Genomic DNA, 17637 nt, shown 5'->3' with positions numbered 1-17637 from the left:
GACCTCCATGATGGCAACTTTGGAAACATAAGGATGCACTTCAAAAAAAAAAACCCATCCCTGGTTTCCCTTAAAGGAGACATTGTGGATCCATTCCTCATGAATTAAAACTAGGCAGTACGATGTAGACCCACTTGGCTTTAAATTGTGGCTCTGGCAATCAAAGGCCATGAGCTGAGCAAGTCACCTAACCTTTTCTGGACCTATCTCCTCATCTGTCAAAGGAGGATAATTGTGTGTGTGTGTGTGTGTGTGTGTACTTGTGAGGATCAAATGAAATAATTCACGGAAAGCATGTTTTAAGCCTAAAAGCTCCATATAAATGTTAGCTATTCTGATTACAACCCTACCATCGACCTCTCCCTGCCACCCCGCCCCAATACAAGATTGTGGGGAAGCTCTAACAAAACCATGAATATGAAACTGCTTTGAAAGGAACTGGTGAGGGGGCGAGTTATTGTCGTCCCTGGTTTCTTCTGTTATGTCTGGAACTAGCAGCTCATAAGAAATGGTATCTTCTAGAAAAAGTGACCCTTCTGAAGGGTCTGCTGGTTTTGTTTCTCTGCCAAGCTCCACATTCTAAGGTGGGTGGAAGGTGTGGAGGAGTATAGGGTGGGAGGCTACATATGGACAGAGAGAGAAACAGGAGAAAGTGCCAGTGGAGGGACAAAATGGAAGATGGTCTGCTAAGAAGCATCCTCCTTCCGGACTTGGACGTGATTCTGTGCCTATTTCTTCTATTCTGGCTGTCCCTCCCTGGTGTTCTGCCTTCTAAAAATACTTCAGAGTAACCAGCATCGTAGCACTGAGCCAAGGGCTGGTGGGGACCAAGAGCTCTCTGAGCTGTTGACATGCCAACATCTCATGAAGGAGGCCTGGCTTATCCAACCATTCTTAAAACGGTCCAGGCACCAATTTCCTTAGGCTAGTGGGCAACTCTCAGAGGTTGGGGATGGGAATAGAAAAAGCCTCCCACTTACTAGCTCTGTAACTTCTAGCAAACCAGATTTCTCAGAGTCTTAGCTTTCTCATCTGTAAAATGAAGAGCATAATTCTCCCCCTCCCCCAAAATAGGGCTCTTGTGAGGATCAAATGAGATGATGTGTGTGAAAACATCCTGGAAACTGTAGGTGACTAGAAAGTAAAGGGGTGCCTATTCATTGGGAAATGGTTGAACAACTTTTGGTAAATGATCATTATGGAATGCTCATGCACTGTAAGAAATAATGAAAAGGAAAAAAAGAAATAATGAAAAGGATAGTTTCAGAGGAAACTGGGAAGGCTTATCTGAACTGATGCAGTGTAAAGTTAGCAGAAGCAAGCGAACAACATTCAATAACAACATTGTAAAGACAATCGAGGGAGACTCAGAACTCTGATCAAAGCGATAAGCAACTGCTTTTCCAGAGGACCAGTATTGAAACATACAGGCCTGGAGTTAGGAAGATTCATCTTCCTGAGTTCAAATCTGGCCTCAGATACTTCCTAGTTGTATGACCCTGGGCAAGTCATGCATCATCAATCCAAACAAATTCTAGCAATGGCCATATACAAAAAAATGCATGCATTATTCTGCATTGAATTCATCACGTTTATGTCAGGAAACAGGTAGCATGTGTCAATGTTGCTGTTGTTCAGTCATTTTCAGTAGTGCCTGACTCTTCATGACCCTATTTGTGGTTTTCTTGGCAAACATACTGGAGGGGTTTGTTATTTCCTTCTCCAGCTCATTTTACAGATGAGGAAACTGAGGCACAAAGAAGTCACCGAAGGTGACATGTCTAGTAAGTTTCTGAGGTGGGAGTTGAACTTGGGCCTTTCTGACTCAAAGCCCAGTGATCTCTTTTTTGCCATTTCTTTTTTTTATTTATGTATTTTTTTGGCTTTGGTTTTATGCCATTTCTTGACATATATTACCAATGATAATATGCTGCAGTCTGAAAGTCAATTCAACATTAAACACCTACTATATGCCTTTCCTTATAAGAATTAGAACTTGTCGTCATTGTTGTTTTGATTATTGTGAGATCATTTGAAGCATCTTCTTGGGCTTTTCACTTTCAGGGTCAAGCTTGAAAAATAAGAACTGCTCCCTTCCCAACATTGGAGATACTGCTGAGAAAAAGATGGAGGGGGAAAGAGAAAGGAAGGTAGAGAAGGGAAGAAAGGAATGCCTACTATGCGCCAGGCATTGTGCTAAGCATTGGACAAATATAATCTCATTTGATCCTCACACCAATCCTGCTAGGTAGACACTATTATAACCCTCATTTTATAGCTGAGGACACTGAGGTTGAGAGAACCTAAGTGACTTGTCCACGGTCACACCAGAGACCAGATCTGAAGTCAGGTCTTCCTGACTCCAGGCCCAGGGCTCTACCCACTGCACCACCAGCTGCTTCAACATAAGACTATCCCTATGTCCTTAGTACAGTGTCTGACACACAATGGGTCCTTCATTAAAGCTTGTGTTCTTCCTTCCTTCACAAAAGGTAAGCTTCTTGAGGGCAGGAACTATTTTTTTGTTTGTTGTAGTCTCAGTGCCTAGAACAATGCTTTGCATAGAGTAGACAGTTATAATGTTTGTAGAATTGTTGAATTAAATTTACCTACCCTTGAGCACAGGGGAATGGCCACCTTCTGGGATTAACCTATTCAGTTTAAGAAGGAGGGGAGGGGGCAGCTAGGTGGCGCAGTGGATAGAGCACTTGCCCTGGAGTCAGGAGGACCTGAGTTCAAATCTGGCCTCAGACACTTAACACTTACTAGCTGTGTGACCCTGGGCAAGTCACTTAACCCCAATTGCCTTACTTAAAAAAAAAAAAAGGAGGGGGGGCCTGAAGGGAGAATCTATAGATGATGGGAGGACTGGGTCTCCATTTGACCTCATTTGACCAGGATGCTGGCAGCACAAACTCTACTGGGAGGCAAGAGAGATGGATGAGATGACCAGATTACCTTTGGCATAGTGGTAAGATTCAGTGAGGCGGCCAGAACTGTACAGAATTATGGATTTAAAGTCCCAGGATACCAGGTGCAGGGTCCTGCACACAGTGGGTGCCCGGTGAATCGTACTGCTTAGTCTTCCATATCCTATCAGCCCCTGCAATCAGGCCTAGAAACTGCTAAGTCTGATTTATTTCCAGATTTTTTTTTGTAATCGTCTTTCCTTCTCTTTCTAAATAGAAGAGATGGAAGGTATTCCCCATAGTTCTGGGGACCAATTCCCTTGGCTAGAATTCTATCCAGGTCAACTTGCAATCAGGGTAGCACAGGGCACAATATCTGTCCAAGAAATATTCGTCGAATGAATGAAGCTAAAAATCTAGCTGAGGGGAGAGAAGTAGCCTTCCTTGGTTTATAACAAAACAAACCACATTTTTCAGAAAAAACTAAAATAAAAATATGGTACCCTTGTCTGGAGACTGGCAGGTTGGGAAGCAAGAAAAACAGATGTTTTAAAGTTGCTACCATAGAGTTAGGGACACCCTCATTCTGTTCTTCATGACATGATTAATATTATCAAAAGTTAAGTGACTTATCAAAGGTCACCCAGCTAGTAGGTATCCAAAGCCAGACCTACTAGCTGGGTGACCTTGGATAAGTCACTTAACTTTTGTTTACTTCAGTTTCCTCAGTTGTAAAATGAGGGTAATAGCATCTACAAGGTTGTTGTGAAGATTAAATGAAATAATATTTGTAATGCTTAGCACAGTATGTGGCACATAGTAGGTGCTATATAAATGCTAGCTATTATTATTTTGTCAATTTTAGCTAATTGGTATCTCAGACAAAGCAATTCAAAGCATCGATTAAGCACCAACTATTTACAAGTTACCATGCTAAGTACTCACCTACAGGTCTGGCTCTAGACAGGACTTCTGTTCTTACCATCCCAGACAAATGTGAGTTGATCTAGTTCTTCCCTTGTACAGGGAGGTAGAGAAGTTCTAAGCTTGGGGGACAACCAGTGAAAATGCATGAAGTTGAAAGATGGAATGGCATGTGCAAGGAACACCAAGGAGGCCAGTGTCACTAGATCATAGAGTACATAGAGGGGAGAGAAAGGAATGAGAAGACCAGGAAGGTAGAAGGGGGCTGTTATGAAGGGATGTGGAAGCCAAACAAAAGATTTTATATTTAATTCTAGAGTTAATAAGGAGCTACTGGAATTTATTGAATAGGGGGTGTTGGCAGTGACATAACCTGTACTTTAGGAAGATCAGTTTGAAAACTGAGTAGAGGGGCAGCTAGGTGGCACAGTAGATAGAGCACCAGCCCTGGATTCAGGAGGACCTGAGTTCAAATCCAACCTCAGACACTTGACACTTACTAGCTGTGTGACCCTGGGCAAGTCACTTAACCCCAATTGCCTCACAAAAAAACCAACAAAAAAACCAAACAAAAAAACCAAACAAAACTGAGTGGAGAATGGACTATAGTAGGGAGACTTGAGGCAGAGAGACTGGCCTCCAGGATATTGCAATCAATAGTCTAGGTGTGGATAATGACCCAACAAAGGAGACATAGATAGAGTGGTCAGACAGGTAGGAGGAGAAGAGAAAACAGAGTATTAAGAAGCAGGATTGACAATATCAAAGGCTGCAGAAAGGTATAAAAAAAAATGAGGATTGAGAAAAGGCCATTAGATTGGGCAATGAAGAGACCATGACTAAGGTTGGAGAGGGCGATTTTAGCGGCACGATGAGGTAAAAAGCCAGGCTCTAAATAGTTAAGCCAGAAAAGGGAGGAGACATATAGGACAGCAGCTAGCAGGGATAGGCAGATCAAATGAAGGTTGTTTTGAGGATGGAGAAGAAGACCTAGACTTGGGAAGCAGCCAGAAGTCAGGGAGAAATTAGAGATTAGTGAAAGAACAAGGGGGCAGCTAGGTGGTGCAGTAGACAGAGCACCGGCCCTGGAGTCAGGAGTACCTGAGTTCAAATCCGGCCTCAGACACTTAACACTTACTAGCTGTGTGACCTTGGGCAAGTCACTCACCAAAAAAAAAAAAAAAAGAGCAGGGATGATGGAAGGAACAATCTGCTGGAGAAGATGGGACAGAATAGGATCGTTTGTGCATGTGGAGGAGTTTGCTTTGGTAAGAAGCGCAAGGTCTTCATGTGAAATAAATTGGAAAGAGGATCTAGTGACAGGAGGCACCTGAGTAATATGAGATGAGGAACATGGGATAAGAGGGAGCTTTCGGTGAATGGCCTCAATTTTTTCAGTAAAATAGGAGGCAAAGTTCTCAACTGAGAGGGTGGGGGTAGGAATACCTGTGAGAGGCTGGAGGAAGGATGAAAAGGTTTGGAAAAGATGCTGTGGTGAGTGAGCTAGTGAGTGACTTAGGGAGGTTTAAAATGATGGTCTTGGTGCAGTGAGGGCCCAACTGGGATTACGTAACATAAAACTGGAGTAGAGCAGTTTTGTGATTTTCTCAAACTTCATTTGGGGTGAGGAGGCCCTAGGTGTTGAGGGAGTTTCCAGGGTGAGATTGTGATTAACATACGGCGTTGAAATCTGAAAAGCCAAAAGCATAACTAGGAAGGGAATGATGGTTCACAAGCAAAAGGACCAGAGGCAAAGTTTCAGATGTCTTTCTTACACCATTTCTGACATGAAATTCTTCATTGCTAAGAGGCTACAATCCTTTATGCTCAAACACGTTTCTTCACTGCTCCTTGGATGACCCTCCCTTTAAATTTCTCCATTAGACTATGAGTTGTTTGAGATCAGGGATTTTCTGCCTTTCTTGTTTGTCCCAGTACTTAGCACAATGAATGCCTCCTCACCTCTTCCCCCTGTGTTCCTTAGATTTCTTCAACCTCAGCCTAACTCCCACCACCTGCAAGAAGCCTTTTCTAGTTCTCCTTATTCTCAGTGCCTTCACCCTAGACTGCATCTGCCTCCAATTTATCCTGTATATATCTTGTTTCTACATAGTTGCTTGCATATTATCTCCATTGGACAGATAGTTCTTTGGACACTGGTATTCCATGAGAATTCTGTTTGTGTTCACAGGGAAAAAAAAAAAAAAGCATTTCCCATTTCCCCTAATGCAACCCAACTCCTATTCTTTCTTTTATTCAAATCTGGGCCTGGCTCATTGTCCAATCACAGTACCTATCTAAAATATCATACCCAAGGGCCAGTTATATAGGCTGATCATACAACTGCATATCAGAGCCTTGAATGTCAAGTATTTTTCACCCACTTGGTTTTCCCTTGGTGGAGAATTAGGGTTAACTCTTTTGAGGTATCATATGTCTCATTCAGGCAGCTCAGAGAAGTGACACAATCAGCATGGTTTGCTGCAAATAAGAACATTTAGAGAACCTATCTACTAAGGATCCTTTCATCATTTGGATTCTCTGCTAGGTTTCCTCCATGACACTGACAAACAACTTTGGTGAGAATACATCTCCCTGTTTTATGTCTTGACTTGATATTAATAGGTCATCAAAAAGAAATTCTCTCAGCTTTCAAGAAATCTGGCATGATTTTTAGCCTATGCATAGAAGACTTTTTGCTATGGAAGGACTTTTTTTGTTTGTTTGTTTGCTTTTGTGGGGCAGTGGGGGGTTAAGTGACTTGCCCAAGGTCACACAGCTAGTAAGTATCAAGTGTCTGAGGCTGGATTTGAACACAGATAGATCCTCCTGAATCCAGGGCTGGTGCTTTATCCACTGCACCACCTAGCTGCCTGTTGGAAGGGCTTTTAAGATAGTATTTTGTTCTATAATGAATTATTATTACTATTATTATTATAGCTGAACGATAAGTACAGTAGAAGATGTGTTCTCTGTACCTATCAGGCTATTATAGGACTATCAAGATGCGGTCCTACGTAGGATACCATCTACAAAAGCCTCCCTTTTCATGCCTTCATCAATAATATCCTCCCCCCAAATTAGAGTTGTTTTTTTTTAAATTTAGTGAGGCAATTGGGGTTAAGTGACTTGCCCAGGGTCACACAGCTAGTAAGTGTCAAGTGTCTGAGGCTGGATTTGAACTCAGGTACTCCTGACTCCAGGGCTGGTGCTCTAATCCACTGCGCCACCTAGCTGCCCCCCCAAATTAGAGATTTTTATAAAAAATTTTTATATGTTTATATTTTAGGGATAAGAAAGTAAACATATTTTCTTCCTGGCAGTCATACCATCTTTGATTTTTCCCAAGTGTTTGGTATCTTTTTTTCAGATTCCTGTAGAAACTGATCCTCCCCTCAAGTATGACCCTCCAGTACGAACTTCCTCTGGCTACACTTGATCTAGTCCCACAACTCTCTGCATCTTTGTCACCCCCAGCACCATTATTCATTCACCTCAGCATCCTCATTCATAACATCAGGGGCAGTGATGTTTGAGTTGAAATGGGGTGATTCCATTCTCATCAATGGAGAAAATAATTTGATATAGAAATCTTGGCAAACTTCTCTGTTTCTTGCCCTCCTTCCAATTTAATTTTATATCCTCTCAGGATAATTTGGTTTTATCAGGGCTCTTACCTTGCTTTCTACCAATTTTTTCCCTTCCATCACCTGTTTTGTGAGGTGATATTGTTCTAATCTTACACCAACTGTCTCTAAATATTTACAAATGATTTAAACTGGTGTTGCTCTTGGTTGCTCCATCTCTCCACCTGGAAAGGAGAGCTAGGCGTGTTCTAGGTGAGGTAGTTTAGAGGCTTTTTCAGCCTCCTTGATGTAGCAATTGATTCATGTCCCATTAATGTCCTTAGGAAAGGGGTGTTAATCTATCAAGATGTCTTTTCTTTGTCCTCTCCCATTTTTGGCATCAAGGAGCATTTTAATAGATCAGATTTAATCTGTTTGCATGACATTTCTTCTTATTTCTCCACATGGATGGTTGATTGGAATGGCTCTGAGGTAGAAAAAATCCAGATGTCAAGAATTAATCAATTCCATTTTCTGGTATTATTCAGTGCTCATCATATACAGTGCCTCCCAACTCTTGTCTTAAAGAAAATATTCATTCTACATAGGTATGGGTCCTTCCACATAGTATATTAACTTTTGGTCTTTTTCCTTTCACCAGAGAATCTATTTTCAAATCCCACCTCAGACTCTTACTAATTATGTGACTTCATCTTCCTAGGCCTCATTTTCCTCAATTATAAAATGAAGGAGTTAGAGTAGATGGCTTCTGAGATCCTTTTTCAATTCTATATCTATGAACTTATGAGTACATAGGCCAAATTTTTCACTGTCCCTTTCCTATTACTACTTTTGCACTGAAGTCATCAGGTATGAAAACATATATTGATTTAACTGGACAGGGGATGGGGAATGGAGGGTAAGGACTAGACCTATGATTTCATTGATATTGGGAATTCCCCCAATGATGAAATTCCCTCTACCAATTCAGATCCACATCTTCTCTGCAACTTGCATTATTAGAGAGTCCCGGAGGTGCTGAAAGCTTAATTAGCTTGCCCAGGGTCACACAGCCAGTATGAGCCAAAGGGAGGACCCAAACCCAGGTCTTCCTGGTTCTCTCATATACACTGTAGAATTTTTCTGCATCTTTATCCTTTGCAATAGACTGTTAAGTCCAATTGTCTTCATGGTGAGTTTTGGGGTTTGTTTTTGTTGTTGTGTTGTTTGCAAATGCTCATCTTGAGCACTGCAAATCATAATGGCCAAGTGTCCCATAAAAAAAAATTCCTGTTGCCCTTGGATACACGATACAATCAACTCTGTCAAGTTCTTTATTTTTCTCTCAAGGAGAGCCTGTGAGCCACCCTTCCATTTATCTGCAACTTTCCTTTGTCTTCTTATTTCATTTATAGCAAGAATGACAAGGTTGATAAGATTCAGTTCCACCAGGAGCATGCCAATTTTCTTGATCATTCAACAAGGATGTCTTATTTATAAAGTACCAATAATTAATGTGTATAGATGGTCTAAGAACTGTGTATCCTGAGCCCCTTCTGCCTCATTTCCCATCACATTGTCACTGTCAGTGGTGGAGGTGGGAAGGGCCCCCAAAGACTGAGAACCATTTATATTTTATCTTGTACTACGAGTTACCACCATAACTAAAGAATTCCTTACCTAATGGCCAGGCTTATGATGATGAATCTCTCTGTGTACTGTTAGTCTACTCAAAACTTTTCCAGCATAATAGAACCTGAAGAGTTTTACTCTGCTGGTATAGATTTCAAGAACTTAGCATCACCTTCACGCCATGATGAAGTCTTCAGAATATATAGGACCAGTTTTCAAATCCTGGTTCAGCTACTATTACCTGTGGTTCTGGGACCTTGGGTCCCTTCTACTCTCATCTATAAATTGAATGGGGTTGGATGGAGTGATCTCATGGTCTTTTCTAAATAGTTTATATAGTATTGGAAGTAATCGTTCTTTAAATGCCTGGTAGAATTCATTTTGTGAATCAATTTGGTCCTGGGGGGTGGGGGTTCTTAGGGAACTCATGGATGGCTTGTTCAATTTCTTTTCCTAAGATAGTGATTTAAGATTCCATTTCCTCATTCTGTTAATCTGGGCAATTTATATTTTTGGGTAACTATTTCTCCATTTCTCCATGTGTTTCCTGTCTCAAAATCTGAGGGTCCTATAGGTGAGCAAATTTATATAGCTATAGCTCACATTTTTTGAGGGGGGCAGGGCAATAAGGATTAAGTGACTTGCCCATTTTCACACAGCTAGTAAGTGTCAAGTGTCTGAGGCTGGATTTGAACTCAGGTTCTCTTGAATCCAGGTTTGGTGCTTTATCCATTGTGCCACCTAGCTGCCCCAACACTTTTGGATTATTAAGCCTATTATTGTTGTTATATCCTGGGCTCTGATCTATTCCCTCCTCTTGCAATGAGCTTATGTCCCTGTTCATACCTCAAAAGATCTGATTGCCTTGGTGTGGTCTTTATTCTGCTTTATTCTGGGTAGCACAGTCATTCTATGGCTCTTAGGAATTGCTATGTAACTGTCCCTTGAGAATGAATTACTTTGTGACCAGCCTTTTGGTGATAGACCTCTATGGACTTAGCTAGGAAGGTCCTTGGATGACTCTATTCTGATGAGGCATCAGAGAAAGACTGTGTCAGATTCAAGTCTATTTTAAAGATGAAATATTAGTAATTCTGATTACACAGCCTGTAGACATTTCTACAGTATCTTTCCTACAAAGATCATAAGGCAAATAAATGGATGAATGGATGGATAGAAAAGCTTTTATTAAAGGCTTTCTATATGCCAAGCAATGTGCTCAGCACCAGCAATACAAATTTTTTAAAAATGAGATAGACTAGAATGTAAACTCCTTGAGGGCAGGGGAGACAATACTTATAAGAAAGTGGTGGCTAGGGAGGGGTGCATTAGTTCTGCTAACAGGATGCATTCGGAGTCAGGACAGGACCAGGTATGGCTTTGGGAGTGCTTCAGTCCAATTCTCTGTCAAAAGTGCTGGACAGCTGCTTTCTCAAAGTCTCAGGCGCTGAATTTCATACTGCATAACCCCTAGGGTCTAGGACAATTCTGAAAGTTACCCTCCTCTCTCTCAGGTCATAGGGACAGCAGACAGGCAGGGTTTCTCCCTTAAGAATCAATCTTTTCCAGAGCTGACAAAGAAAGGGAAATGGGATAACAGCTCCAAATGGACCAAACAATTGACTGAAGCTTCTGGATCACTTAGCTTAGGCAGAAAACCAGATTTATCTGTTGCTAATTAGTTCTCTCTCTCTCCCACATTAGTTAGTGAAACACGACAGCACTGGGCTTGCCAATTTCAGACCATGGCTGAAATGGAAGAGAGACCTATTTTAAAGGGCATCTGAATCCAATGGTATCTTCACCTGGCATCAGGAATGAAAAAAGTCCCTACTTTATTACTTAAGCAGAGACAGGGAAGAAAGAGGTGGGGGCAGGGGGTGAGGGGAAGGCTTTCTCTTAGTGGTGCTAGGTAGATGGGGTATGAGTTTTGAGAGTCAGGAAATTCTGAGTTAAAATGCTGCCTCAGACACTGTGAGACCCTGGACAAATCACTTAACCATCCTCTGCCTCAGTTTCTTTAACTATAAAATGGGGGGGTGTAGTTTTGAGGATCAAATGATATACACATGTAAAGCCCTTTGCAAACCTCTAAAGGCAATATAAATACTAGCTATTATTGTTCTAAGTTAGCCTTAGACTCAACCTTCAAGTTTTGGGTTTAATAGGTCTTTAGACAACTTTGTAAAGTTGTCTAGTCTTCTCATTTGAGAGAGGAAGACTTGGGGAGGCCTAGAAGAAAAAGATTTACCCACTACAGTAAATAAAAGAATCAAGATTCAAACTCCAACTTCAAATCTCCCCCAAGAACAAATTCATTCATTGTTGCCAACTGGATCAGGTGAGTCTGGGTTAGGAAGATGCTGTCCAAAGGAGCTACTTTTGGATGGTTTATTAGTCCCAGTTCAGAAGTGCCAGGATGCAAAAAGCAAGGAACTAGAATCACATCAGCTGCCTCCAGGGAGTGTCTGAAATACCTGGGAGGGGGAGGGACCCCGTGGAGTTAAAAACCAAAGGGATACAAACCATAGGCTCTAATGAGTCAGCTGTGCGTGTCTACTCCAGAGAACCACTGAATGATATAGCCTTAAGGGATTTGGGACATTGTCTAGTTAACTCATTTCATAGAGCAGAAACCTAAGGACCAGAAAGTAGGGTTAATAAGGGGCAGAACCAGGTCTTCCTCCTCCTAATGTAGAGCTCTCTCTGCTCCACCAATCCCTGATCCCTTGTCACTCTCTAATGAGAATGTAAGCCCCATGAGAGCAGAGATTAAGTCTTGTTCCTCTCCAGGCTTGCTTGGTGCCTAGCACAGGCCCCTGTAGATGTTGCTGAAATTGAATTAGAAGTAAGAAAAGAAAGGCTGGTTAGGGAGGCATTAGAAAACCTAAGGATAGGGGGCAACCAGGTGGCACCTCCCTTGGAGTCAGGAGGACCTGAGTTCAAATCCGGCCTCAGAAACTTGACACTAGCTGTGTGACCTTGGGCAAGTCACTTAACCCTCATTGCCCAACCCTCCCCCCAAAAAAAAGAAAAGAAAAGAAAACCTAAGGGTGGCATGATCGAGGGAAAGAGCCCTGAAAGAAGAGATAAGAACTAAAGTCCTAGCCCAGCTGTGCCACTAACTTACTGTGTGATTATAGGCACCACCAGAGGCAGCTGGGTGGCTCAGTGGCTAGAGTCAGTTCAAATCTGGGCTTCAAAACACTTCCTAGCATGTGACCCTAGGCAAGTCACAACCTCTACTTTAATTTGCTGGAGAAGGAAATGGCAAACCACTTTAGTATCATTGCCAGGTATGGACAGTATGTTTGACGCTGGATTGAACTCAGGTCCTCCTGAATCCAAGGCCAGTGCTTTATCCACTGTGCCACTTAGCTGCCCCAGTATGGACAGTATGAATGTGAAAAGTCAGACAAAACTGAACATCAAAGGCACCACCCCTCCTCCCAAACTCTTTTCTGAGACTTATTTTTTTCCCCCTGACAGGCAGCTAGTGGTACAGTAGATAAAACTCTAGGCTTGGAATCAGGAACACCTGAATTAATAATATAGCCTCAGACACTAACTGTGTGACCTGGGCAGGTCACTTAACCTCAGTTTCCTCAACTGTAAAATGTGGGGAAATAGCATCTACCTCTCAGGGTTGTTATGAGGATAAAACAAGAAAAGGAAGGAAGGATCAACAAAGAAAGGAGGACAGTACTGGAGGACAGACTTAGCCTAGCATATTACACATGCTTATTCTCTCTTCATTTGTAAAATTAAGGGGGTGAACTAGATGATATGAGGTCCCTTGCCATTCCAATGCTCTATGATCCTCTGGGAACCTATCTTTAAACTCTAGATTGTGGGACCCAGGGAATAGAATACTTTGTCTCTATGTAAATCCAGAGGAGGCTGAGAGATACAGAATTTAATTAAGGAAAACCACCAGAAGTCAGGGACGTCAAGGAAAATACGATGATGGGGCTAAGGGGATGAACTGCAGTGTATCAGGATTGTTTCACCTCTAGTCTGAATGAATGTCCACTGGGAAAACCCAAGGTCCAGAGTCAGCCTGGCATTCAAGGCCCTCCCAAAATCTGGCCTCACCCTCCCTTGAGCACCTCAAAAAGGGAGGAAATTTTACTAGCTGTGTGACCCTGGGCAAGTCACTTGACCCTCATTGCCAGGAAGGAAGGAAGGAAGGAAGAAGGAAGGAAGGAAGGAAGGAAGGAAGGAAGGAAGGAAGGAAGGAAGGAAGGAAGGAAGGAAGGAAGGAAGGAAGGAAGGAAAGGAAGGAAGGAAGGAAGGAAGGAAGGAAGGAAGGAAGGAAGGAAGGAAGGAAGGAAGGAAGGAAGGAAGGAAGGAAGGAAGGAAGGAAGGAAGGAAGGAAGGAAGGAAGGAAGGAAGGAAGGAAGAAAATTCCTTTGAGCAGCTTCATGGGGGGGGGGGGCGTCTTTCCTAGAGATGAGACAGGGGGAGGGTCCAGGTGACTTCTCCAGTTCTGAATCTCCCAGGAAACGCCATGTTCTGTCTTTCTGTTTGCCCAGCTTCTCCCCCCACCCCCACCCCCAATTCCTGATGCTTTCTGCTTTCCCCTCTCTGAATCTCCTCCTAGAGGCCTTTGGGAGCAGAGAGTGGATAGTAGGCAGTAAATTGGGTGATGGATGGGTCAGGGGCTCACCTCCTTTTAGAAGCAGAGAGAGGGTATTGATGGTGTAACTAAGGAAGCTGTGGGAATTGGGGAATTGGAACCAAGGTGTGAATTTTAAATTTAGGGTGGGTACCTTCCCTCCCCAGTCATCTCTTGCTATAGGTTAGCCTATTGCTTCACTGGTGTTCTCCACTACCCCCCACCCCCCACTACAATCTATTGGAAAATATTCCTTTCAGTTCCCTCTTCTCTCAAGCTCCCAGTCCTCCTTCTGACCCTGGGCCACCTGTCCCAAAGAACAAACTTCCTCTTCTTAGGCTGTGGAGGGCCAAAGGGAGATTTCTTTTTTCTAGGGAGGGGTTCGAATTTTAACAAGAGGAGCCAGGAAGTGGGCAGTGTCTAGCACAAAGGGATGCTGCATTCATGAGGGAATTTCAGATACCTAGTTAGGATGAAGTGAGGGTGTGATTTTGGTCTGGGTGTTTTACCTCTAATACTCAAGGTGGGGAGGTAGGAGGAGAAAGTAGGGAACTGGAAGCTTTGGTCTAGCTACTGTCATATCACGGCCTGGATTCCCACTCTCTTCCCTAAGAGGCACAGGAATCTCTGGGCATGGGATACCTGCTCCCCTCCCTGATGAAACAGGTGAGAATCCCAACTTCACCTGGGGTTCCTCCGTGTCTGCACCCAACCCAAGATCCTGGGATCAGAGAATTGGAGGCTAGAAGAGGCTCCGCACTCTCATTCACAGATTTAGGCCTCAGAGAGGGGATGTGACTTGCCCCAGGTCACAGAGCAAGTAGCAGAGGCAAGATTAGAACTCTGCTTTTCAGACTCCAAAGACAAGGGAAGAGGGGTCTTAGCCCCAGCTCCTCTCCCACCTTCAACTAACTACCAGGCAAAAGCGAAGGGCAGCAGAGGCTTTAGCGCTTCCAGATCCATGCCTCCGCCCCCGCCCCGCGTCTGTGCATCAGGCTGCCTCCCCGTCTTCTGGGTCCAAGGAATGGACCCAGAGCCCTGAACTGCCCCTGAATTGAGATTTCAGAGCTTTTTCCACCGGGTGCCGGCTCCCGGGAAGCCCTTCGCCAGCTCCTGCAGTCAGCCCAACTCACCAGACAGAGTCGAGGTCTCCTAGCTTTGGCACTCAAACACCACCACCGCCGCCGCTGTTGTTGCTGCCGCTGCTGCTGCTGCTGCTGCTACCACCACTGCAGCCCAGTACCGCTCTAGCTCCCGCTCCACTCCCGGGAAAGGAGGAGGAAAAGCAGCAAGGAGGGGCTCCCTGCTCTTCTTTAGCCCAAGAAGGGGCGGTGCCGAGGGGGCGGGGTCTGGTCCGGGATCTGGGGGCCGGGGAGGAGGGTCAAGTGGGATAAGGGGAGGTCTTCAGACTCCCCGCTTCCCCGAGGTGGCCCTATGCCCTGACCGGGTGGGGTAAGTTGGGGTTTAGATAACACAAGGGGCCTCAGTTTCCCCTCTGTAGCAGGAAAGGACTGAGGAGGCATTTTGGCTCCATTTTATTGACTCTCTTAACCCCCGCACGACCCTCAGTGTCCCCATCAATAGGACGGAATAAAGGCACATCCTTCTTCCCTTTTCACCCGCCCCCAACTCCGCAAGGATTGGGACTCTCGGTCTGCTCTCTGCACTTTCGGGGGTTACGTGGGTGCTTGGGGTGGCTGCTTGCGACAGGTTCTGTGACGATCTGCGAGTTTGGGGGCGATGAGAGACTCCCTACCCTTTTCCCTCCCAATCCAGGTCACTGGCCCGTCATACAGACTCCTCCAGCGTTCGACTCAGAAACTTATACATAGTAGGTCTTCAGTAAATGTCTATTGTATTTGTACCGTTTTGAATTGAACTGAGGCAGCTGTTTTAGTGACGAGCATTGGATTTGACATCAGACATTTACCAGCTGTATGACCTCAGACAAGGCACTTCACCACCACCCCCTTGGGGGCCTCAGTTTCCTCTTCTGTAAATGAGAGTTGGACTGGAGAATCTCTAAGGTTCCGGCCTGTTCCAAGTCCAATGATGCTGTGAATTATCTTTACTGCACACAGACGTCTAACGCTTTCTGCCAGCGCTAGAACTGTCATTCTCTTCCCTGACCCCCACCCCCACCCCATTATCTAGCAACTCTTTCTGACCAATGGGGAAGGGGGGAGGAGAGGTTTGCAGGGGTTGGGCCCCAGCAAGAGGACCTCTAGTTGAATATCTGGGCACAGGTGTGGCGGATCTGGTCTACCGCTGCTGCTTTAAGAAGCCCTGCATCTCTGAGCACCTGGAGGGTGGCTGGCTGCCCATGTAGAAAGAGCATTAACCCTAGCCTGGAGTGGATGTGCCTCCCAGGGAGAGTGGAGAAAGCGCCTCCAAGCTGGCACAGGGTTGGGAGGAAAACATCTGGCACCTCTGTTTACTGTGAAAATCCAGCACTTGGAGGTTGGAAGTTAGCCCCAAAGGACTGCTCCCCCTCCCCTCCTGCCCCAGCTCTCAGGCCTGGCCTGGGTCATTCGTGCTGGTGACAGTTGGCCAGTATCCAGAACTAGCTGGGATTTACCAGGCAAGGCACTAGATTCAGCTGGGTGGATTACTGCTCCCTCCGGCCAGCCCCACAGGATGGATCCCATCAATGTTAACGTCCATTGTTTGGAATTGATCACTCTGTGGACTCATTTCCTGAATTGTCCCCAGTGGATTCTTCTCTAGTAATGAAAGGAAACACCTATTTTTAGATCTGAGGTGGCAGTCCAGGTCAATAATCCCAAAGCAGGCTAGGCTCAGTTTCCCCAAAGGACGGAGATGGTCACTGAAAGATGTCTAGACCTATGATCCCAACTCCATCCCTTATGCTCATCCCGGTGGAACCTGTCATAATCAAATGTTGGCTACCGGTTTCTTCACTGCCACCAGATACATTTTCCCACACCTATCTAACTCCTGAAGCCTGGGATAGGACCTGAAAAGAGCGACCCGCCCTTCTTGATCAGGTTGGGAAGGACAGTCCCCCATGTAGGGACCACCAATGCTGTTTGGGGGAGAGTCAGGGTGGAGTTCCAGCATTACCCCCTCCTTCCTCCCCCAGAGGGAGGCTGAGGCTGAACTGAGCTCAGTCCCGGTGAATGTCTGCACACTTACCCTTGTGCCAGCTGTTGCCCCTCTCCTGGCCATCAGTCTCCTGGACTCTAAAGTGGGGTCTGCCGCTGATTCTCCCTCGAAGGGCTGGCGGTGCCCAGTCGATCCAAGCAGTGAGAGGCTGTCAGGCAAATGCCAAGTCTATAAAGTGAGTCTAGGGAAGGGGGAGGGCTCGTTTGAGCAGAGAGACACGCACTTCCAGGGTAATGAATTACTGCAGAGATGTCGGCAGCCAGAGCCAGTCAGCCAGTTGCCAAGAATCCTTCCTTCTGAGATGACTTTCGCCCCTCCTCAACGCACAAGGAAAACCCAGTGGTGTCTAGCCTTTGGGCGGGTGGGTAGGCTGGGATGCAGAGCTTGCAGGGCTGCCCGGCTGTGCCTAGTGCCGGCTCAGCTCCTCTCCCCTCCTTCTCCTCTCTTCTCCCCTCCTTTTCTTCCCTCTCCCCTCCTCTTTCCTCCCCTCCTTTTCTCTCCTTTCCCCTCTGCCTGCTGCAGCCTGGTTCCCTGGGGGCTGACTACTGCACCTGTTGCAGATTGTGGAGGTCCTGGGGAGAGAGGCAAGGTTATACCACAGGAGACAGAGCTGCCCAATCCTAGCTCTCTCTCAGGAGGAGGGGAGGCAGAGACAGACAGGATTCCCAAAGCCCTCATTTGCCTAGCCTGTCAGTCTGGTCTGGTATGCCAGCTTGCCTTCAGGTGGAACCAGCAGCCTCCAAGGTCCTGAGCAGCCCCAGAGACTGGAGTCATGTGGCCCCAAAAACTGGAAGGGCAGGACCCCATGATGCCTGTTTAAACATGGTCCTCTGGAGGTTGGGGGGGGGGAAGGGAGGATGGC

General features: G+C 45.2%; 1 protein-coding gene across 2 annotated transcripts in view; it reads right to left on the bottom strand.

The window, feature by feature from the left end:
• The window catches only part of BAIAP3 (BAI1 associated protein 3), an 80167-nt gene extending 62969 nt beyond the window's left edge, over nucleotides 1-17198 (bottom strand). Inside the window, exon 1 of one of the 2 annotated variants that reach the window (XM_043969368.1) lies at nucleotides 16806-17198. The gene's annotated coding sequence lies outside the window, so the exon portion shown is untranslated. Of the gene's footprint in view, nucleotides 1-14782; nucleotides 14885-16805 lie in introns of those variants that run through there. The other variant, XM_043969361.1, reaches the window with a different exon arrangement.
• Between the last annotated feature and the right edge of the window lie 439 nt (nucleotides 17199-17637).

Source organism: Dromiciops gliroides, chromosome 1 (assembly GCF_019393635.1).
Source record: "Dromiciops gliroides isolate mDroGli1 chromosome 1, mDroGli1.pri, whole genome shotgun sequence".
Lineage (NCBI taxonomy): Eukaryota > Metazoa > Chordata > Mammalia > Microbiotheria > Microbiotheriidae > Dromiciops > Dromiciops gliroides.
This window is presented reverse-complemented; position numbering and strand designations above follow the sequence as displayed.